Raw genomic sequence first — 7,711 nt, 5'->3', positions numbered from 1 at the left:
GATGATGGCAGTGAGGGGAGCAACGATGGGTGGGAGGGGGTGCCGCGATGCAGCAGCAGCATGGCCCTTATTAAAGAGGTTCTCCCTCATCTGTACATGCAGGACGGGAGCGTACATCATTAACTATATTGTATGTACACACTGGACAATACAGTAAAAGCTATCACTCAGAAGTGCCCTTCTGAGCAATATATTTTACAATCTCGTCTTTTTTTCTTCTAAAATGTACATTTATTTTTCATAACAATAATAATAATAATAATAATAATAATAATAATAATAATAATAATAATAATAATAATGCTATGGCCAGATCACCATTTGAGCTTTAAGACCTTCTCTCTGCTGCATATGCATTGGGAAGAATGCTCTCTGTAAGCTTCCTCTTACAATTGCACTCACAGTAGGATCAGAATAGGAAAGGACAAGAGCTAGTCACATTGAGAAAGAGGATGACATGGATTGGGGAGTAGACAGAGGAAAGGCAGTGTAACAAATTGGACAGAATATGCATACCTCACAACTGTCCCGATTTTCGCAGGACAATTCCGTTTCTTAGGGACTGTCCTGCTCCTACCTGGGGCTGGTTGTGTCCCGTGGTGGGGGGTGGCAGTGGGGATTCCCCCCTGCCAGCCACTGCTCTTCTGAGCAGAGGGACTGGGGGGCATGGCCAGTAACTTACAGTGCTAGTTATGACCCTGACAGTGGGGAAAACACAGGCGTGGTCTCACTAGAGTAAAGTGATTGTAGGCAATGCCATAAAATTTCAGGTGCACGCCTTACAGTATATGCCACATATGTCCCGCTGCCACCAATTGCAATATTGGGAGGTATGGAATATGCAGCAGTCTCCCTTCAGTTTATTAATACTGCAAGAACAAAATGAAATATAAGGAACATAGGGGTTGAATTATCATTAAGTTTTAGCATACACAAATCCATTGCATATGACAAATGGGGCTTTACTCAATCAGCTCCTGTCTTGTGTTTGCAATATGACAGTTGGAAGCTGATTGGCTTTAGCACCATTATATGCAATGAGTTTTAACACTCCATGCTTATGATAACATGATAAATCTGCTCCTAAGGGCTCTAAGTGATTAGCCTTGGAGAAAGATAAAGTGGATGAAGCCAATCAGCCTATAACTGCCATGTTGCAGACTGTTAAAAGATGACAATTAGGATCACCTTTTTTTTGCCCCAAGGCTTTATACATAGACCGAATGGATTTTTTATCAAGAAGATAAAGGAACTAGGCGCTGGTATGAGTTGCCTCTTTTACACAAAAAGCTGCTGCTTGGATAAGGTCTATAGTAAACCTTAAAGGGGACACAACACAATATATACACAATAAAGCAGCGCTAATATTTCTATACCATAGATTGATAATGAATAATGTCAAGTGGGATTGCCTGCAAAAAGTTACAATTTATTTAATATACATACTATAAAAGCATTATCTTTAAAAACAGTTTAAAGGTATTGAGCAGTAGTGGTGTGAGCCTGAAAGAGATTGGAGGAGTCTTTCTGGTATAAAAGTCCTCTTTGGGGGCTTAGTAAACTGGGTATGCAGCTGTTTTATCTCACCAAATTGAAGGGATTTTTCCATATTGGGTCCAGAGTCCTCACTATGATGCGGATGTGCAAATGATGGTAAGGGGCCGCTGGAGGATGATCACGGACCTTGTGGGGCTTCCCAAAACGTGGTGTACAGTATTGTAGATTTCTGCTGTACCAAAACGGAATCTAGTTTTTGTAGCCAAATTGAGGTAGATGTATTAGGAACCAGTTGCTCCAATCAGGGGTCTTTTCACTGTGCCACCTAATACTGCTCACTGTGCCACCAACGCGTTTCACTGAACTCTGTCAGCTTTTTCACCTTGAAAAAGCTGACAGAGTTCAATGAAACAGGATATTTAATATTTTAACTTTTTTTCCTGCTTTGCCATCCACTTAAACTCCAGCTGGTAATGGTAAACTGTCATCATGGTGATGTGCTCAGGTGACGACATTGACACAAATAAACCTGAAAAAGCACATTGACCTTTTCATGTTTTGACCTTTTCCTGTCAACATTTTGCTTGTGTCGACCTTTTGTCAGTGTTGACCTTGTGCATAATTTACACTTCAATTTAATTCGGGCCCAAGATAGGATAATGTTAAACGTTAAAGGGGATATAAAGGGGATAGCACAGAAAGTGTACGGGGTCTGTCTGGAAAGTAATGAGAATTATTATTTTTACGCCATGCAGAACAGATGCATGGTGGCGCTTTAGGACGGGATGGGTGGAGGGGTGTCTCTGCTACACATTCCCTTCAGTGGCAGTTATTATATTATTATTATAATTTTATTTATAAGGCGCCACAAGTGTTTTGCAGCGCCGTACAAAGGAACAATACAGGGAGACAAAACTTGGCATAACATTGAATAAATAACAAAAATACAGTACAAATAAAGAGCACCACAGTTCAATACACATTACAGCTTAAATGTAAGTAGTGAGGACCCAATCAACATACAACTAGAGGCTTGAGGCCAATGATGGAGATAAGTATGAAGATGGTCACTGAGTGTTGGAGTAAAGGAGAGCTGTGAGTGAAATGTGAAGAGTAGTGGGCTTTGACAACAGGAGGGAAGAGGGCCCTACTCGGAGGAGCTTACAATCTAGTAGGAAGGGGAGACAGACAAATTACAAGAGGTGCACGCGAGGGGGTGGTGGTTAGATAGCAGGATGTAAACAGGCAAGGGGTCGGAGAACCAGCTGGTTTATGCAGTGGAAGGGTACGCTTTGATGAATAGGTGAGTTTTCAGTGCCCGTTTGAAGCTTTGCAAGGTCGGGGAGAGTCTAATGGAGCGAGGGAGTGCGTTCCACTGAAGGGGTGCAGCACGGGCAAAGTCCTGTACTCTAGCATGGGAAGCAGTGATCAGGGTGGAGGAGAGACGACAGTCGTCAGCTGACCGTAGAGGGCGGGAGGGTGTATGAATGGAGATGAGGTTAGAGATATATGGAGCAATGGAATTAGAGATACAGGTAGCCCTGTATGTGAGTGTGAGGTGTTTGAAGAGGATTCAGTTGCCTGTGAGCCTTTATAGCGTACAGATTGAGCTGTAAATGAAGTGTTCTTTTTTTATATGGGTTGAGGATTTTAAATGGAGCAACGATATGCGATAATATTTTGTGTTTTGTGATCAAAAAGACAAGCATGTGGCAATTTCCTGCAAACTTTTAAAGCATGCGCAAAGCGCTGATTGGCACACACTATCATCACCTCGAACCAAAAAGGGCTGAATGAGTAAATAAAATACCAAATCCATACTCATTGGCTTTTTCAACTTGAGGGGTTGTGGTACACAAGGAATTTTCTACCTACCGGTCAAACTGTCAATGGCACATTTTACATGGAAGTGCTCAATCGGTTGAGAAACAAGATCCTGCGCGTCCGCAAGGAGATTGCCACTACCTGCGTCCTCCATCATGACAGGTCGCCAAGCCACACATCGCTGCAAGTGGAAGGGGAGCACACTCGACTTTAATTCGTTTCAATCATGTCTGGGTATGACGCACAGACGCCAGGGAATGCCCAGCTGGATATGAGATGCATTCCACGGCAATGGAATGCAAGCCTACTTGCAGCTTAATTTTAAATACTTATCTGTGTGATGTACATGTATAACTTTCTTTTAACAATTTATTATACTTCCAGGTCCCCCCCAAATACTGTCGGGGGGAAGTCTGTCTTTATAGTAGGACAGAAAATACAGGACTTAGGGGAAAGACACGACAACCTGTAATATATTGTGAACCCTTAGACTTGTCGGTACTATCTTCTCCTCCTGGTAACACTGATGAGTGATTTATTGTCGTGAGTTTTTTTTTTTTTGCCAATTGTACTGAGGCACTCCCCGTTTGTCCTCTTCCTTTCTCCCTTCCCGTGTTTCCCTTCTATTGTCTCTTGTGTCTCTTCTTCCCCTTCTGTATTGTATAAATATAAGTCTTATAAATATAGGTTATATATTGGTTATTCTGTGCTAACGGCTGCATGCTGATTGTGTTCATTCAACCCCTATCATTGTAATTTTGTTGGTACACAGCTTATTCTCTGTACTTGGTGTCGTAAGACTTAATAAAAACATATTGATAAAAAAATAAAAATAAAAAATACAGGACTTAGGTCCATTTCCGGGATATGGACCAATGGGGAGGTAACCCACCAGGAAGGGGTATAAATATAGAGACAGACACAGATAGAGGTTACACCTTGATAAAGACTAACTAACAGTTGGAACACATTGGTGCATGCTGAAGGCTGTCAGCATATCAGGACTCTCTTCCATGTCGGACACTCTGTCTGACCCACTACCTCTGGTGAGCACATCCCGGGCAGGTATACCATTCTCTCCCAGGGTAGAGTTGGAGGCACCTTTATGTTGTTTTATAGCAGCTTTACTATAATTATTTTACTACTTCTTGGATGAGATTAAAGTGCTGGATAAAGTTCTTTATACACATTTACACGTTTAGATAGATATCAGGGGAAAGGGGATGGGAGGGTACAGGTTAAGATTTGAGTAAGGTATATGCAAATAACAATTTACATAAATCCACCAATAATGTCTTATGAGAGAGTACTACTTTGTTTAGATAATTAATGATGGTGGAGGTGCACCCTTGAGAGTGATTGGGGTAATTAGAAAGAAAGAAGACTCTCTTTTTGTTGGGGCACTCTTTGTTTGGAGATTAATAAACGTAATCTCAGTTAAGAAAAATAGATAGGAGAAAGTTGATATACAGTAGTTTAATTTTCATAGCGCGACAAGGAGAACTATCATTTTATTCTAGGGTGCTCTGATTCCAGAATCTGGTTTATGATCCTAAAGCTCTTTTATTCAAGAATCCGGTATGTGAGCTAAATTTAGACTACTAGCCCTGCAGCCTCTTGTGGTGAGTCAGCACCCTCAACCAAGGACAGCTCCAGTACTCAGGCCTTTAAAGTCGAAGATGCAGCTTGCTTCTGCAGTGGTTTCTGAAGTCATTTACGCCCATGGGGAGGACATCATTGTTTTTTCTTGCTTCTTACTCAGCCATGGTTTCGATCTCTGAAGTGGCTAAGCAGGGATCACAGGATATGTCGGAACATACACTCCACATGAGAGATATTTTAGGCAATGACTCAGGGGGCCACCTATCAGTAATGGTTCCGGTTGTTAGATCACAGGGGGAAATTCACTAAGATGGGAGTTCTTTGTCAGATGGGATGTTGCTATGGGCAACCAATCAGATACTATTTAATATCTTCTAGAAGGTGCTAAAAATAATAATAATAATAATAATAATAATAATAATAATAGAACTCCCCCCTTAGTAAATTTCCCCCAGACAGAGTAAAGCACCGGGACCGGCCATGGGGCATGCTGGGAGGGATCAGTGACGGATCCCTCACACAGCTCTGCAGGAAGAAGGCCATAGGCTTCTACAGGGAATCGCCATGCAGGGGGGGGGGGGGGGGGGGGTGATGGGGTTTAGAGCATACAGGAATTTGGTAAAAACCCGATAATGGGGTTCATACAGCATTTTTTAGAGCATCCCATCCTATATCCGAATGTATGGGTCTCACTGAGAATTTTATTAAAAATACCAGTTTCTTTGGCTAGTGAAGAGAGAAGGTTCTCAAAATGTACATTTATTAAAAAACTTATCTGTGATCCTCAATGTCTCAAGAAGAAGTGTTGAGTTCATTATCAAACCTTTAGAATGACAATTATCTATCACAAAAGATACATTTTACTGATAAAAACAAATTGCTAGTCAGGAATCAATAAAGGCATTTTTTTCTTGATTTAATATGTTCTATTTTTTTTAAGACATGATGTTCATATTTCAGTTATCCCTGAGAAATGGAGTTTGTCTTTAATGTTCCATGGCCTGAACACTATCTTTGTCTATTCATGCTGTTTATTGAGAAATGTATTCATTACGAAGATACTGTTCAGGGCATTTTATCCTTTATGTTTGTCTACTAGTGCTCTTGTATTGTTGATAAATGTAATATGTAATGGATATATACCCATAACAGTATTTACGTTTTATAATCAAATTGTTAGAATACCTGGAGCCTGCAGTCCCCATAACCATGTCCCCATGTAATTATAACATATCATGTGTATTGGGATCACGTAAGCAAATTCATTTAGCAAATTCTTTCAAAAGCAGATGGGTAGGGACTGTGGATGCAGTAACAAAGTCGCAGCTTTCTCTGGTTACAGGCAAAAATATGCAGCGTGCTCCATTTCTTGTGTCGATGCAGCTCGAATAAAATGCAGTTTGAGAACACTAAGGAATAGCATAACCTTGAGCAGCACATAGACAATACTGATTTATGCCATACAGAGGAGACCTCAAAAACATGGGGGCCGATTCTGGTTCACTCGCAGTGAACCGAAATTGGCCCTGCCCCGATGGTCATGGATTGCACATGCTCATTTCTGCACAGACGCAAACCCTGACTGCGAACGGCCGCTGCGATTTGCAATGTTGCCGGGTCCTTCCCAAGGAGAGGTGCGGGCCGGGGGTGGATGGCGCAGGCTCAGGTGTCGCCTATGGGAGCGCTCAGTGTTTCATGGGCGTCCCCAAGAAAATGCTGGGCATGAAATTAAAAAGAGCTGAATGGGGGCGAGCAATGCTACGATGGGCTCTGCTATAATGGGCATTATGTGTATAAACAGCACTGCTATGTGTATGTGTATAAGCTGCACTGTTATGATAAACATTATTACATTTTATATATAAGGCGCCACATGATTGATTGAACCTGGTCATGCTAAGGGCCAAGCCACATATAGCGGCAAAGCAGGTCCCGTTCAGCTGGTCCTCCGCAAGGAGGATTTCAAGTGAAACACAGTATGGCAATGCTGCACTGTATGAACACATACATTGAAATGTATGTGTTCAACTTGAAATGAGATCGTCCTGCCGTCCTGTCTTATGTGCCTTGGCCACAATGTGGTCCTTAATGGAGCTGTTTAGTTCGATTCAGTGACCAGGCAGACCTCGTCTTTGTCACCAGAATATACAAATGACTTCTAGGAAGAGGAACCATTGTAAACAGTCCCAATAATAAAGTAGCAGAATACCGTCCCTTTAATGTAAACAGTTGCAATGTTGGCCCACACCTGATAAATTCCATTCTAGTGAGCAAACCGGTGACTGTTTATATTGAATTTCTTTATAATAGGTGGATCCATTTCTATCTACCTGTGAAGCTAAAGGGCTTAAGCCTGGGATTAGATGCTTTTCTATCTTTATTCTTAGCCAGGAAGAACAGATTTACTTAATGGTCTCACATCAATGAAGTCTGGCCTTTGTGACAATGGGATTGAAAGTGACACAGGAAATTGTCTCCTCATGTTGCAATGAAAAACATTTCTGTTGATAATTACTGCGCATGAAACACTAAGTAGATGGGAAAGAAGTGAGTCAATTGTACATTTTTCACATATTTTTCCTTGTAATTCACAATAATCAACTGTAAGTTAATTGTTTCAGTGTTAGCAACCGGACCTAATAAAAATGAATCACTAGGCAAACCAAAGTCTTTACATCAGACCAATGTCCCAGTAACAGAAACGAGCCGCCTACTTAATATCCTGTGGAATTTGGTGGGATAACAGGGGTACTGTAGTTTGGGGAAGTAGATGTAGGCAGAAGTGATC

This window comes from Crinia signifera, chromosome 6 (genome assembly GCF_055691185.1).
Source record: "Crinia signifera chromosome 6, ASM5569118v1, whole genome shotgun sequence".
NCBI lineage: Eukaryota > Metazoa > Chordata > Amphibia > Anura > Myobatrachidae > Crinia > Crinia signifera.
The sequence above is the reverse complement of the archived record's forward strand: the minus strand, read 5'-3'. Positions refer to the sequence as shown.